Genomic DNA, 17,320 nt, shown 5'->3' on the forward strand with positions numbered 1-17,320 from the left:
GAAGATTTTGAGTATTTGATATGGCAACATCTATTTAAAATGTCCTTGAATCTGTAGGCATCATTGTAATGACAGCCATTTGTTTGATGTTTCTTTATCACTATATTGTTGACTGAGATCATACGGATGTTTCAATTGGAAGATCTTTGGATTCCATTCTTGGATTTTAGATTTTCCATGGGCTATATCTGTTGGCATATACCTTTCAGTTGCATTTGACAAATCAGTTGGCCTATACCTGCAGTAACCTTGATTATTTCTAAGTGAAGCCATGTCTGTTTGTTCCAAAGGTATTTCTGCAAGTTTTCTTATGGTTATTATTATTATCTAAATCTGTGATTTCAACAATATAAGGAAGTATGGAAGTTTTTTTTTTCCCTAGTGTATATTGGGAATTTATAACTTATAGTGTTAAAGAATTCTCTAGTGTTTTGTTTTGGTTTTTTGGTCATGTTCCTATAGGCTTTATTATATAGGAGTTGTTTAACCTATGGGTACATGGTATGAAGCACTAAGTGATCATTGACACAATATAAAATAGTTGTTACTTTTAAGTCTAATATTCTCTCTTAGCATGATAGTACTTCTTTAAGCATCAAGGTACTATTGCCTTCTTCCTATTCCCTGAATCCTTTCTTCTGACTCTAAATAAAATTCACTACTTCTTCTACTTCTCATATATATCCACAGTAGATTATATATGTTTGGATGTTTCAGAAACTTGTGTATTTTAGTGGTATTTTTCACTTTTTCTCTATTGTATTGAAGTCCCCTGAGAGGTATGAAATGTGTCTTCTACTCAGTTTATATCTTCCCCCATCCCCTAGAACAGTACTGTAATCACCAGGTATAGCTTGCTGGCTAGAATACTATATAAAATGCAAAAAAAAAGATGTGGCAATCATACCATAGCTTTGCTCTGCCAGAAAAAAAGTAGGAGTTGAGTCCAAGAAAGCAATGCATTTCTTAATGTGAGTGACACCCTTTACCTACAATCCCTAGAGACTGGTCTCCTGGAATTGCTCCAGATTAGTCCTACTCACTTCTCTGGGGATAGATCAAAAGGAGATTTGCTCCTGAGGCTGGAGGAGGTGAAGCATCATTTACTCAAATACTCTGCTCATGTGAAAAGACAATACTAGTAGTCTTCCTTTGAAATGGTGCTTTGCAGCTTGAAATTCATCCTGAACTACAGAAAAGGCATTTTATGCAGAGGTACAAGAGATCTAGGGTTAACTGACTTTTCTTAGGCAGGATTTTTAGCTCGGAGCAGGGTGTTGAAACATGTTGACGCTCTGGGAGGATAATTTAATTTTAACACTTCTCAAGGAAGCTCAAATGCCTTGCCTGACTCTTCACTCAAGGAAAGTCGTTCATTTTATCGGTTTAGCTGACATCTATACCATGCCTTAATGTATACAAAATCATCTTTCCAGGTCCCCTGGCTCATAACCTAGTTGTCTTCTGCACTCTCTCTCATGCTCCACATCCAATTAGTGTTCAAGTGCTGTCATTTCTACTTCTGTAGCATCTCTTATTAACTGTCTACTTTTCTCTGAATGTGCCATCCCATTGATGCAGGTTCTCATCACCTCACACATAGAATGCAATGGCATTTTGGTTGGGTTCCTTGTCCCGCGTGTCCCTCCACTTCAGTCCATCCTCTACTAAGCTGTCAAATTGATTTTCCCAAAACACAGCTCTGACCACATACCTTTGCCCAATTCCTTCCCCCAAATCCTGCTCCCCCACTCAATAACTCCAATGGCATCTGCTAGGATCAAATGTAAAATCCTCTGTTTGGCTTTTAAAGTCCTTTATGGCCTGATTCCACCCTCACTTTCTGGTCTTATTCTCTTCCACACACTTCGAGTTTCAGTGTTCTTTCGATTCCTTGAACTAGACATTTCATCCCCTGACTACAAGTCATTTCACTGGTCATTTCTGAAATGCTCTTCTCCCCCTGACTCCTCATTTTTCTAGCTTCCTTTGAGTCTCAACTAACATCCTATCTTGTGTAAAAAACCTTTACCAGGCCTTCTTAATTTTAATACTGTTCTTTTAAGATCACTCAATTTATCTTGTACATAGTTGTTTGTATACTGCCCCTTCCCCATTTAACTATGAGACTCTTGAAATTAAGATTTTTTTTTTTGCCTTTCTTTGTGTCCCCAGTGCTTAGCATGGGGATACATGGTATATAGAGGACTCGTTAAATGCTAGCTGACTGACTCATATAACTTAAATTGTTTTATCCTGATAACAGCTCTTTGGAATTGGTGCTATTACACTGAGCTTTATAAAAAATTAAAAGACTTGCCTAGAGTTACATAGCAAGGAATTGTGAAAATTAGAACAGGAATCTTCAATGGAGCAGAATTTGTCCCTTCAATGGGACAAGCAATTTAAGTCGAATCCACTGTTTGATAAATCCAAAAAAGTAAGTTACTTAGCAAAGAACTCCCTAAATGACAAAAGCTACTGAAAAAACTGGAAAGCAACCTGGCAAAAATTAGGTTTGAACAAACATCCTATGCCATATTTCTCAATAGATTTCAAATAACCTCAGTATTGATGATTGAACTCTCTACGAGGTCAAATGAGATGAATGCAAAGGATAGAGCCAGACAAACATTTTCTAGTCAGGGAAGTTTTCGTGGAACAAGCAGCATTTGAGCTTTTAAAAAAGTGAAAGATTCTAATAGGGAGAGATAAGGAAAGAATGTGATGGATTCTGGGAACTGGGCTTCTGGCCATGCCTGGTGACTCATATATGGCCCAGGTGGTAAATAAAAGTCCTGAATCCCTTCTATTTAATTAGGCCACACATACTTTTAAGACAAGTGGATATCACTTTGGAGAAAGACATTCTTTTGAAAAATGAACAATAATACCCTGCTAACCAAAATGAAAGAACAGACATAGTCTGAAAAGCCTGAAACAAAGTTTTGCTTGAAAAGAAAGAGGGTTAGAATGCATATTCAATCTTTGAGCAAGTAGGTTGCTCTACAACAGTGTGTTCTGGGGAGCCCAAGACTTTTTTTAGATAGTCTAAGGGTCAAAACTATTTTCACAATAAACCTAAGATGTAATTTCAAATATGATAATATTGATAGACATAACCCACATAAACAAAAACTCTGGGGGTGTTCTCAATGATTTTTAAGAGCATAAAGGGGCTCTGAAAGCAAAAAAAGTTTGTGAACCACTACTCTACAACGATCAAGTTGAGTTTCCTCGGTGAGTTTCCTAGTAATTCAGGTGGTGTACAGAGATATATATATATATAGGGTGATCTATCAATGGAAAAAAGGAATAAAAATAGTCACAGAAGAACACAGTTACTTAGGTGATCATGTTGAAAGTCCTAACTTGGAGAGAAATGGCAAACTTCAGATTCAAAAGCAGAGTCAATCATCCAATCAAAAGATATTTATTAAGGATTACCACAGGCCAAGCATTGTTTTAAATGTTGGAGTACAAAGAAAAGAAAAAGGGAAAGTCTCTTCCCTGAAAGAACTAACATTCTAATGGGATAGGGTGGAGTCAAATTAAATGCAAATATCTAAACTCTCCTCTATATGTATTAAATACTATAATCTACAAATATCTAGGTATATACTACATGCACACATATTACATATAGGTACATACTATTATATATCTATCTAGATATAGATGGATGGATGGATAGATAATATATACATATATATGAATAAATATACATGTATACATATGTATGTGGGCATATCTGTATGTATATGTGTATATATGCATGTGTGTATATATACTTATATATGTATATATACACCCACACCCACAGACACAAACACAAACATATACTCACACATTTATTCTTTCAATTATACTGTTATCTCCTTTGGGGTTCCTCTGTCTGTCTATCTATCTATCTATCTATCTATCTATCTATCTATCTATCTATCTATCTAATCTGAAAAGGAAAGGAATTAGTAGTGAGGGGGATTAGAAAAGGCCTCTTGCAGAAGGTGGAATTTTAACTGATTCTTGGAAGAAATCAGAGGAGCCAAGAGGTGGAGTTGTGGGGGAAGAGCATTCTAGGCATGGAAGACAGCCATTGCAAAAGCAAGGAGAGAGGAGATGGAGAGCATTAAATATGCAATCATATTTATTTAGTTGTAAATGCCATCTTAATGACTGTTTTTGTATTATACTAAAGACATTTTTCAGTTATGTTGAACTTATTTGGATTTATTGGTAAATAATTTGACATTTGTATAGTACTTTAAGCTAGAGAATGTTTAGAGGAGGTCTACTGTAATAACGAAAGGTCTTAAGATAACGTCTTTGATATTTGGTGAAGGATCTGGGATGCTTTAGCCTGGAGAAAAGAAGAATCATGGGAGCAGATGACAGACATTTTCAAGCGTGAAAGGCTGCCATGCAGAAGAGGGATGAGAATTTTTTCTGGTTGTCCTTAGAGTATGAAGCTAAGAGCAATGGGTACAGGTTTCAAAGAGACAAACACATTTAACAGAAGGAAAAACATCCTCATGCCTCTTGTTTTTGTTGGTCCTTCATTCTTGAAGAGGACCATGACATCAGGAAGTTGAGGCCATGACTTGAAAGTGAATTGATTTAAGTGAGGCAGGGCTGTGCAAAGTCACCAGCCTCACTGTCTCCCCACTCCTAATATTTAGAGATGATCAAAAGTGGAAATAGGCTGCTTTAGGACATAGTGGGTTCTCTTTTACTGGAAGTCTTCAAGGAAAGCTAGATGATCTGGTCAGAAATGATTGCACAAGGAGTGAGTTCCAGGCATCAGGGATGGTTGCACAAAGATAGTACTGGGGGATAGAACTTCATGAGTGAGGAGCTATAAGAGGGCTGGTTTGACTGGATTCTAGAATTCATGAAAGCTGATAATATCTGGAAATGTAGTCTGGACCCTGGGAAGGGTTTTAGAAGCCAAACGTAGGTTATTGAAGAGGGGAATCATATGGTCAGAACTGTGCGTTAAGAATATAAATTTGGTAACTGTGTAGAGGACAGATTGGAGAGGAGAGAGATTTGAAACTGGGAGACCAACTAATTAGCCATTGCAATAGTCCAGGAGAAAGGCAATGAGGACATAAGCTCACATGTGGGTTGAACGTGCTAACACACCTAGGGATGAGGATAGTTATGTCATTGGAGAGAAGGGGGCCATGAGCAACTTGAGAGTAGAGGCTATATTTTTGCCTTTCTTTGTATCTCTAACTCTTGGCACAGTGTGTGACATATAGTAGGTAGTTAATAAAAACTAATTGATTGTTTGTGAGATATTGTAGAAGTAGAATTGATAAGATTTGGCAACTGATTAGCTATGTGTCCTGAAGATCTGAGAATGATTTGGGGGTTTGAAACCTGTCAGAACCAGTTAAGAGACTGAGTTGAAAGGATGTTGGGTAGATAGCCTGGAAAAAAAATGACTTAGGGGGACATGATAACTCTTTACAATCTTTTAAAGTGTCATGGGGAAGAGCAATTAAGTTTGTTCTCATTGACCCCAGAGGGCAGTTACAGAGACAGATTTTGGTTTGATATAAATAATAAATAAATTTTAAAATATGAATATAATATATTATAAATATATTAATATAAATATATTTTATTTATTGATATAATAATATAAATATAATATAATAAAATATAAATAATAGATAATAACAACATCTATATAGCACTTTACATACATGGTCTCATTGCTTCTCTAATAGAGGACACTTGTTCATAATTGGAATTGTCAAAAGTGAAATGAATTGCCTTCAGAGCTAGTGGGTTCCAAAATTCTTGACTTCTTCAAGACTTCATCCAACACTGTATGACTAGAGGATTCCATTAGGGTTTGAGTTGGACTAGATGGCCCCTGGTATCCCTTCCTGTTCCACGGTGCTGTGATATAAAGAGTGCTCCAAGGTTTCAGACTTCCTGTTCTTACCACTGTCTTTCCAGTCACCCTGATTTGGCTACCTTGAAGTCATTCTCAATTTCATAATCTCTCTTGTTCCAAATATCCATTTAATTGTCATATTTGTCAATTTTACATGTACAATATCTCCTCTATTGTCCAACTTCTCACCACTTTCATAGCTGCCATCCTGATTCTGGCCCTTATCACGTTTTTTCCTAGACAATGACAACAGTCTTCTATTGGGTTTCCTTTCCTTGAATCTCTCCAGTTGTGGAGAGGTTCCAGCTCACAAGGGAGATGAAAATAAAAAAAACAAACAAGGAAAGTGTGACAAGGGAGCAAATGCTTATTGTATGAGAGTTCCCCAGTACCTTGCCTGCTTTTCTTCCAGTGTAACATGTACTTGGGACGTCCATATTACATTTTGTTTAATACTGAATTCATCAACCACTCCATTAAAGCAAAACTGGTCTTATGCAATCAGTTTTGGAGTATTTGTATGCAAAATGTATTCCCATTATAATTGACCGTGTAATGGCTGAAGTGGAGGTAGGTGAGTAACACAGTAGGTAGAGAGTCAGGCTTGGTGTTAGAAAGGCCTGAGTCCAAATCTTGCTACAGACATTTACAAGTTGTGTGACCCTGGGCAAGTCACTTACATTCTCTCAACTTCAGTTTCCTCAAATGTAAAGTGGGGGTAATAATAGCATTTCCCTCTAAATGAGATAATACATGTATAGTAGGGGTACATGTGCTAACCCCATCAGCTTGTCTGGCTGATGTAACTTCTCCATATCTCATTGGGGAGATGGATTCTGGAAGAATCTTGTTGATAAATTAAGGAAGTAACTTGAAGAGATTGCCAAAATGGAGAAACATCCTGTAAATGGTTCTAATTGGCTAAACTCATGGTTGGGAAGAGCCTCTTTTAATTGACTGCATAATCAAGTGTTACTATCTTCACAAAGACCTTGGTTAGCTTCAATAATTTCCATTTTTGCCTCATTCATGTCTAGGAGTGCTGGGTGACTCTCACAACTAACAGTGAGGGACTATGTAAGCACTTAGTAGGATCAAAGTTAACTATTACACCTATTCCCCTAGAGACCAAGATGCTGGAGAGAGAGTATACTTCAGTTATTTGGGGAAATATCTGTTTGCCTGGATCTTTGAAGTAAATATCCTTTTGTAAACTTGTCAAGCTGTTAAGTGGCCAAAAGAAACTGGGAGCATTAGTCACAGGCTCTAACACTGTAGGGGAACACAGTTATGGGCTCAAGTCTAAGGCAATAGAGAACAGAAATACTCTAGAAGCTTTTAAGGGTTCCCTGGAACCAATGGTGTACTGGTAAAGATTTAACACCTGGCTCTCCAAAAAAAACAAAGTACAAATGATGTAGTTTTCAAGTTTAATCTCTATTATTAACATTTTCTCTATTACTTTCTTAAGTTTTGACAATCAAAGAAACAAGAAATCAAGCCCTGATTCACAGCATTTGCCAATTTCCCAGGGGTAAGTGATCACACTGCATTAGCTATAAGAAATGATTACAGGTCACCTCCACTTGGAACTTGGAGATGCACAGGGACTAGATCTCAAAGAGTGGGGCCAGAGACTATAAATTGCACTTAGAAAATGTTTTACAAACATTAAAATGCTATATAAATGCTAGCTAGAGCATCAAATAGCCTGGGCTTACCACAATTTGAATGATTGTTTTACATGCACAAAAGAGACATGGGCATATATGACTGCTGAGTACAGAGGGTTACTCTGTACAATGTGACTCTGGTTGTGAGCTGCTCCGAATGAAGAAGCTGGAAAGTCCCTGGGATTCCCATCATGTATATTTTTATCTGTGGGAGAGGCTAAAATCCATCCTCCACGGAATTGACAGTGATATTCCTAAAGCAGAGGGCTAACTGTGTCATTCCCAGAGCAGCTAGGTGGTACAACAGACTTAGATTCAGGCTGGCTTGAGTTCAAATCCTACCTCAGATACTTACTAGCTGTGTTGGCAAGTCGTATCACCTCTAATTGTTTGTTGCCTCAACTGTAAAATGGGTATAATAATAGAACCTACCTGTCAGGGTTGTTGTGAGGATCAAATGAGATATTATTTGTATCGAGCTTAGCCCAGGGTTTAGCATTCCACTTTGCACCTGCTGCCTTGTCTGTGTCAACTCTATAAAATTAGATGCCCTGACAGCCCATGGTGTTCCATCTCTCTCCCCACCTCATCCTGTTGCTCCCCCATCCCATTTCCTGACTTTTTTTGTGTGTTGTCTCTCTCCCCACTGCCCCTTTAAATTATAAATACTTTCAGGGCAAAAGTTCACTTTGGAGAAGTGGGAATAAATCTGCCAGGACCATTAAGTCTTGGAAAATCATTTGCTTTATTGGAATGATGGAATAGTTCCAGGAAAGGAAAACCATTAGGCAAAAGAAAGCTACCAGGAAGGGAGAATAAAGTGGTACATCAGTGAAAAGAGTATTGGCTCTGAAGTCAGAGGACCTGGATTTGATTCCTTCCTCTAATGTGACAGTTTGGGCAATTCACTCAGTTTCATCATTTGTGAAAAGAGGAGGCTGTATTACATGGTGTCCATGGCCCTGTACCCTTTCCTTTCTAATCTATTCCTCATATCCTGCCCAATGATTATATACCAGAATATTTAAGGAATTTGTAAGAGTCATTATTGAACCACTGCCAATAATCTTTGAGGAATTATGAAAAAAGAAAAAAAATATCTGGGAGTTGTACATCAATCAGCAGAAAAAGACATCTGACCTTTTTTTTTTTTATTTTTTATTTTTTTGAAAAGAAGTTGCGAGGATTTATTATACAGGCGTGCTACACTTGGCCACAAAGAAAACAATCAGTCCGGAATGGCTGCAGCCCCAAGGCACAAACTCCAAGAGGCGGGCAGGTCGGTGGAATCGGCCTTCAAAGATGGCATGTCCTTTGGTCGGGAGGGTGTCAGACAGTGGAGCAGGTCGTCAGTTGGTGCTTTGCGGGGAGGGAGGTCGTTCCACCTCTGCTCCCGTGGCCGCCATGGGCAGCAGTCTGCTTACTTGGACCTCTGCCTCATCTTTCTCCTCTTGCGTTTCAGCCTACGCATTCGCTTCTTCCTCCACTTGGCTCTCATGGTGCAATGGGAGTAGACAAGATGGCGCTAGGAAGGAGAGCCATCTGACCTTTATTTGACAAGCAATAAAGAGTCACTGAAGATTTTTTGATAAAAGGAGTGACATGATCAGTGATAATACAGTTTGTGTAAGAAAGATTAGTTTGGAAATGGTATGGATTGGAGAAGAGTGTAGAGACTGAATAACCCTTTAAGAGACTATTGTAATAGTTCATGTAGGTGATAATAGGGACCTTTACTAGAATGGAGTGGGGATGGATAGAAGAGATGCCGCAGAAACAAAATTGAGTGCATATCTAGAGAAAGAGATTTATCTATAGAAATCTATATTACTATATGTGTAGATATACATATATAAATATATATATATCTACACATATAGTATCTCTATGTATGTGTATATATGTCTCTCTCTCTCTCTCTCTCTCTCTCTCTCTCTCTCTCTCTCTCTCTCTCTCTCTCTCTCTATCTACCTAGTAGATAGAGTTCTAGGCCTGGAGTCAGGAAGGTTTATCTTCCCAAGTTTAATCTGGCTTCAGATACTTAGCTATGTGACCCTGGGCAAGTCACTTAATGCTGTTCGCCTCAATTTCCTTATCTTCAAAATGAGTTGAAGAAGGAAATGACAAACCACTTTAGTATCTTTGCCAAGAGAACTCCAAATGAGGTCATGAAGAGTCAGACACAACTGGAAAATGACTGATTAATCATATGTGTGTGTGTGTGTATCTCTGTGTCTCTCTATGTATATACACACACACATACATATATACACATGTGTATTATATATACATAATATATACATACATGTACATATATACACATATATACATAGATACATACATCTCTCTCTTTCTCTCTCTCTCTCTCTCTCTCTCTCTCTCTCTCTATCTATCCATCCATCTATCTATCTGGGCAAAGAGATTTAAACTTGTCCTTGCAGAGCAGCCAAGCGCTCTTTGCCAAGTTACTTTGTGCTTACATTTTCCTTTTAAACATAGGACCATGGAATCATAAAGCTAGAAAGGACCTCAGAGGCTATGCTATCCAGGCTTCTCTGAAAATACAAAGAACAGAGAGATACAAGAGATGTGGTAAAAGCTTATAATAGGAAATGGAGAAGGGAAGGGAGTAAACATTTACATAGTGTCTACTATGTGCCAGGAATTGTGCTAAGTGGTTTTTTTTTTGTTTGTTTGCTTTTTTGCCAGTATCCTGCCTGATCCTCACAAGGATTCTGTGCTCTTATTATTCTCATTTTATAGTTGAGGAGACTGAGGTAAACAGAGATTAAGTGACTTGCCCAGGGTCACACAGTTAGTAAGTGTCTCAGGCAATGTTTGATCTCTGGTCTTCTTGACTAGAGGTCCAGTTATCAGCAACCTTGGAGGGAAGACTTAAAAATAATCCCATATTTTGAACATGAGAAACAGAAGGCTTTAATGGTGGTGCCTTTGATAAGAATACTGAGATCTGAAAGAAGACTTAAGAAGAAATAACAAATTAAGTTTGGAGCTTCTTTAGTTTGGGCTGGTACTGTGACATCCAGGTGGAGATATCTTGTAGGCAGTTTGAGATATGAGAAAGAGAGATCAGGTCTAGAGATATAGATTCAGAATTTGCTGCAAGCAGGTGATAGTTGTAACCATGGGAATGATAGGAATTACCAAGGACGTGTGCAGAGAGAGAAGAGTAGACCCAAAGAGTTTGGTGGACATTTAGTTTAAGAGTTAGAGGGAGAGAAAGGAATTAGCAAAGGGGAAAACAAGGCAGAGCATTAGAGAAATGAGGATCACTGAACTGAAATGTCTTTGAAGCCAAGTGAGGTTTCTAGAAGAATGAGGAGGCAAATAGTGTCAAATGTAGAGAGGTGAAGGAAACTAAAGCGAGAAAAAAAGATATTAAATTTGACATTAAGAGACCAGCAATAAGCTGAAGGTGAATATATACAGACCCAGATGACTGCCATCTAACCTGGCAGATGGAAGAATGATGTCAGATGAGCTGTTCCACCTTTGATCTCTAGTAAACCATGTGTTAGTTGATGGTGAATGATTTATCCTGTAATGGTCCAATGGTGAGGTGCATGAAATTTTTTAAAAAAAATGTATTGATACCCTTGAAAAACCAACCAAATATTATTAAAACTTCCCAATTATTCTTCCACAGTTAGATGGCACAGTGGATAGAGCACCAACTGAACTTGGAGTTATGATGATCCTGAGTTGAAATCTTTCTTCAGACACTTACTAACTATATGAACCTACACAAGTCACTTAATCTGTCTGCCTCAGTTTCCTTATCTACAAAAGGAGATGATTGTTTTGAGGATCAATTGAGATAATATTGCAAAAGTGCTTTGCAGACCTTAAAGCCCTAAATGAAGGCTAGTTATGATTACTCTACCACACATAGACTCACCTTTGAAACAAGTAGTGAAACAAAATAAAGCAACAATTAACCATGTCTGAAAAGGTATGCTCATTTTGCAATGATAGTCTACCACCTCTTTACCAAGAGTACTGAAGGATGATTCACCATCATTTCTCTAAGTCATGACTGGTTCCTGCATTGATTACTGTTTTGAATTCTTTTAATGTTTTTATAACCTTTATATCATTGTGATTATCATGTTATATCATTGTTTGCATCATTGTTCTCCTAGTTTTTACTTCAATCTACAATGTTAGAGAATGATTCATTCCCAAGATTTTCTCAATTCTTTATATTCATCACTTCTTAGGGCACAATTCTTTCACATTTCTACACCACAATTTGTTCTCCAGTTTAAGGGCATCAACTTTTGTTCCAGTTCTTGTCTAGTACAAAAAGGCATAAAGGATTTTTCCAGATGTTCCATGTAACTGCTTGGGAATATTGGTGGCTTTCTTCTGGCATGGCATCAATAAGACTTTATTTAGTTTTGCAAAGTCTGCATCTGAGCAAAATACCCCATTGGAACCTCTCCAGGACTCCTTCAATCCATTCTAATTCCCTGGGATCCCAAGATAGCTGAAACAATAGATTTAATTATGGAATTGTTGTCACACTAACAAATGACTACTCCATGGTAGAAGACACCAATGAAGATGGTCCACTTTATCCCTTGTACCAGCTCCTGACCAAACCCAGCACCACATGATATTTCCCTAGAGACATTTTCTGGTTATATAATATCCCTTTACACATACTTCATTCCAATGTCTCAAGTTTTGTATCATTTTTTTGGCCCATGCCTTACCTCATTTTCTGGGTTAAATATCTCTCTCTACCACTTATCAGCAAGGATAATGTGGTTTAGGGGAAATAGTGAAGGCTTTGTAATTGGAGAACCAATTCTAGCTCTGTTCCCTATGTGACCTCAGGCAGATTATTTAAACTCTTGGTGACTCAGTTCTCTTATCCATAAAATGAGGAAGTTGGACCAGTTGAACTTTGAGGTCCCTTTTACCTCTGAGTCTATGAATCCATGAATTACAATATGATATTCAGTAAGAGAGAGACAATCAGCTCTGGAACTCGCTCCTGGACTCCATTTTTGTTTGTCCTTATCAACAAAATGACTAGACCGCCTTTGTGCCCTAAGACATGTTGGGATATAACAGTGCTATAATTTTAGCACCCCTTTTCATGAGACCTATAGTTGGTACTCCCAGTTCCTCTCCCTCAGCTCATTTCAAATGCTCCTGTGCTAGGAGTTAGCTACATAGACGAACTAAAAATGACCCAAGATGACCAACAGATGATATTATAATCCATCAAACCTACACAAAATGGAAGACAGATAACCATAGGAATCCAGGGGAAATTGGACACGTAAGGAATTAAGTTTAACTGAGAACATGACAACTGTGTGACAAGGTCCTCTCAAGGTTGTTGTGAGGACCAAGTGAAATAATACGCATAAGAACACTACGCAAACCTCATAATGCTAGTGATGATTGATGATGATGATAACAATTTGAGCAGTATTACCTGTCCCATTATCTAACTAGTAAGTCCTTTGTCCTGTTAACTGGAATCCCTGGTCACAGTTGTTATTTACTTGGTCTTTCATTACTTCTGCTATAATGGACAGTGATATGAGAAGGGAGGCAGTCTTTTATGTTTCTGCAATATATGTGTCCTGAAAAGGTTTGACTACATGGTTACTGAGGTGCTTTCCAATACTCAAAATCTATGATTCTCTGATGCTGGGATACTTTTGTTTCAGGACTCATAAAACTGAACCTATCAGTTGATATCATGCTGGAGATGAAGAGATGAGGTGGATGCTGAGTCAATTTACTTTTTTCTTTCAGGGTGACAATGTGGCTCAGAGTGACACCCTTTCCCTAGTGTCCTGGCCTTGCAGTTCTCACAACTACTAGTTCTCAGAACTGCCTGGGCAGCTCTGGATCTGCCTTGGGGGCCTGGATAACTGGAGGATAATGAAAGGGTAACTGGAATGTCTTGACCTATGTGATCTATCCTGGGGCTAGGGCTGGGCTGGGTCTGAGGCCTGCCAGGAAGGGGAACTGACTTTTCTTTAAGGTGTCATTTTAGGACATGTGAGGGGAAGAAGTGGAGGGTTTTGCCAATAGCTCCAAAATAGAAGCAAAAGCTTAAGGAATAAGGCAATTGGAGATAGTGCCCTGAGAGGTCAGACAGGGAGGCTTATCCAACAGGAAGTGTAGAGAGCTAGAACATAAAGCAGCAAGCACACTCTGAGATAGACGGGTTAAATTAGATACCATCACAAAGTAGAGGGTGGTTGGACTAGGAAGGAAAAAGGTCTTGGCACTAAAGGGCAAGGATTACTGAAATTGGCAGCCCTGGACACTGTACTTCATTCTCTGAGTTACTTACAAGGAGGGAAGGCTCTTTTAGAGTGACTGTCCCAGTACTAGCCATATCTCTCATCATCTGCTTGATGAGTCCTCGGTGTTAATGCACACCTGAAGGCTGTTAGGTAGGGTGGTGGATAGAGTGTCAGGCCTTGAGAAAGGAAGATTTGTTTTCATGAGTTCAAATCTAGCCTCAGACACTTACTAACTGGAGAAGTTAATGACAAAGCACTCCAATATCTTTCTCACACCCCCCACCATAATCTATTGCTCCTGCCTTCCATCTGCTTTATAGTGTAAGACTTGGGAAGCAGTTTTCTCAAGCCCATAGCAGCATCTGTGTACCTCTCTTCCTCACTGCCACATTCCCTTGATAAATCCCAAGAAAGGGTATTCTTCCTGAAATTACCTGAAGTTACCTGGCCACATGCTCTGATACAAATCAATATGGTTACAAATCATGCTCTTATACAAATACATTATCAAATATTTCTTTAGAAGTCACAGAACTAGAAAGTCCATGGAATTTTAGGGACATTTCTAGGGGAAATCATTTCATAAAGTTGGCTAGATGCTCTGGAAGTAGCTTAATATCTCAGTGGATAGAGCACTGGACTAGGTCAAGAAGACCTGAGTTAAAATCTGGCCTTAGACACTTATTAGCTGTGTGACTCTGGGCAAGTCATTTAACTTCTCTCTGCCTCAATTTCCTCAACTGAAAATGGGGATAATAGAAGCACCCACCTCTCAGATCATGAGGATCAAATGAGATAATATTTGTAAAACCCTTGACACAGTGCCCAGCATATAGTAGGTGCTTAACAAATGCTTATTTCTTCCCTTTCAGTCTTTAAGCAGGGGCAGTATATCACACCACTCTTCCTTTTCCCCTCTCAATTGCAGAAAATGCCTTTCTTAAATTTTCTTAAATTTTCTCAAATATTTTTCCTTTTCTTAAATTTTTTTCCTTCTACATTTGTATATATTTACGAGTATGTGTATATATATATATATATACACACACACACACACGTATATATAGTGCAAATATATACATACACATATATAGTTGTTGTTAGTCATTTCAGTCATGTTTGATTCTTTATGACTCTATTTGGAGTTTTCTTGGCGAAGATACTAGAATGGTTTGCTATTTCCTTTTCCAGCTCATTTTAGAGATGAGAAAACTAAGGCAAACAAGTTAGGTGATTTGCCAAGGGTCACATAGCCTAGTAAGTGTCTGAGGCTTGCTTTGAACTCATGAAAATGAGTCTTTCAGATTCAAGGCCTGGTACTCTAACCATTGTACCACCTAGCTGCCCTATACATATATGTATATTTATGTATGTATGTATATACATATATTTTCACATGCATCCCTATACGTACAGTATTTGCCATTTGAAATCTCTTATTTCAAGACCACCCATGACTCTTCATTGCTCTTATTTTGGGCATCTTATTTCAGGGTTTGTATCTTGTAGGCCATATAACTTCATGCCAACTAGAAACCAATTAGGACCCAGAAGAGTTATACAATTTAATACATGATATTTTATAAAATATTTGTATATGCATATATTGCATACCAGAGGTGTCAGACATGTAGTCCTATCTTATGAGGCCCATGACACTCCTGAGTTTGTCCTGAACCTGATAAAAATATAATTGGAAAATAGTTAACAAAATAAATTAAAATATAATAGAACATAGATAATGTTAATATGTGATTTTCTAAGTCAATATGGCAGCCACAGGTATCCTTATATAAAATAGTCCTGTTTCAATCTGACACCATTGCTATAGACCTATATGGAACAACATATACAGATATTAACAATGTATTTCTACTCCCCCTCCCCACCAAGAATTTAGGTTACATGCACCCTTGAATCAGTGCTAATTGGGTCAATCTCAATTTCCAAAACCTATTTTTGATTAGATTTACATATTTGCATGAGCCAGGAAATTTCTATTAAATTCTGCATGTTTGATAGTGCTATGCTTTACAAATAGCCTTTATTTTTTAAAGGAAATATCGCATGTACATTATTTGGGGTTTGGAAATATAGTCTAGGGGCAATTTTCTATTGGCTAAGATCAAAAGTACCTGAGAGAACTGACTTTAAAGAACTGGCCAATGAATCTTAATCCCTGAACTATTTTCCCTTCTAATAAATTTGATATCTGTGGGCAAACTCTCACTATATTTGAGATGGCCAAATCCTCGTATTTTTTAAATGTAATACAGTCTTTTAAAGACTTGCTTGTCCACAAGTGAAATAGCAAAACATGCTAAGAAAGCATTAGAAACTATTTACTCTAGTTTCCTTTTCATTTATGGTAAGTTATGTTATCATACAGATACAGTATCATTGCTAGGAGTGGGAAAAAGTTACTCACACATTCTCAGAAAAGTAATGGGAGATTCAGCTCTATTTTGAACCTTTCTGAAGTCTGCTCCAGCATTGTTTTGTAACCTGATTGAGGTCATAGGATCACAGAGAATGTAGTTCTAGAGCCTTAGAGGGCCTTTCACTTTATAGATGAGGAAAGTGATTTCAAAATCATGTTTCAAAAGACTAGTTAAGTTCCCATCAATGTGAAAATTTGGGACTGATGGGTGTTGATGGGTTGGTTGGTCGGTAGTTTAGTTGTTGTCCTTAGTCCTTGAAGAGGACCAAAATGACATCACCCTGATAAACTCAAGTGTCATGTGTCTACCTGTGGCTGATCAGACCAATATGATCTCAGAATGTTCTGCCACAGATTGGGCACAGATGGTCTGTGTGAACATTTGGGGTGGATACTCCAAATGTTGCTCATCCTATGTTTACTTTGTGCTGTCTCAATTCTGCTTTGCTCATAGAGCACAGCACCCTTTCTGATGTGAGCACACCATGCTGAGCAGTCCTGTGCCAGTGTCTCCCATGTCGCACAATCAAATCCAAAGTTCTTGAGAGAGACCTTGAGAGTGTCCTTGTATCTCTTCTTCTGACCACCATGTGATCACCTGCCCCATGCAAGTTCTTCAAATAGTCTTTTTGACAAGCGTACATTTTACATTCGAACAATGTGGCCAGCCCATCAGAATTGTGCTCTCTGAAGCATAATTTGAATGCTTGGCAGTTCAGCTAAGGAAAGGTGTAGCTTGATCAGAATGGGTGTCATGAAACCATTTCTCAAAAGCCTTGCAAACACTATATGGCTTGCTTTCTGCTTTGAGCCACTCTGGATTTGCATAGCTACTAAAATAGACTCCCCCTCTGTGCATGATTGCTAAACAGAGCAAACCTACATATGACAGAGACTTAGCTAGATTACCAAATGCTCTAATGATTACGACCCGCATTGCATTGGAATGACTGTATACCTAAGTGCCATCATCCCATCACCCATGAAATCTTTCTGG

The sequence above is a fragment of the Notamacropus eugenii genome, chromosome 4 (genome assembly GCF_028372415.1).
Source record: "Notamacropus eugenii isolate mMacEug1 chromosome 4, mMacEug1.pri_v2, whole genome shotgun sequence".
Taxonomy (NCBI): Eukaryota; Metazoa; Chordata; class Mammalia; order Diprotodontia; family Macropodidae; genus Notamacropus; species Notamacropus eugenii.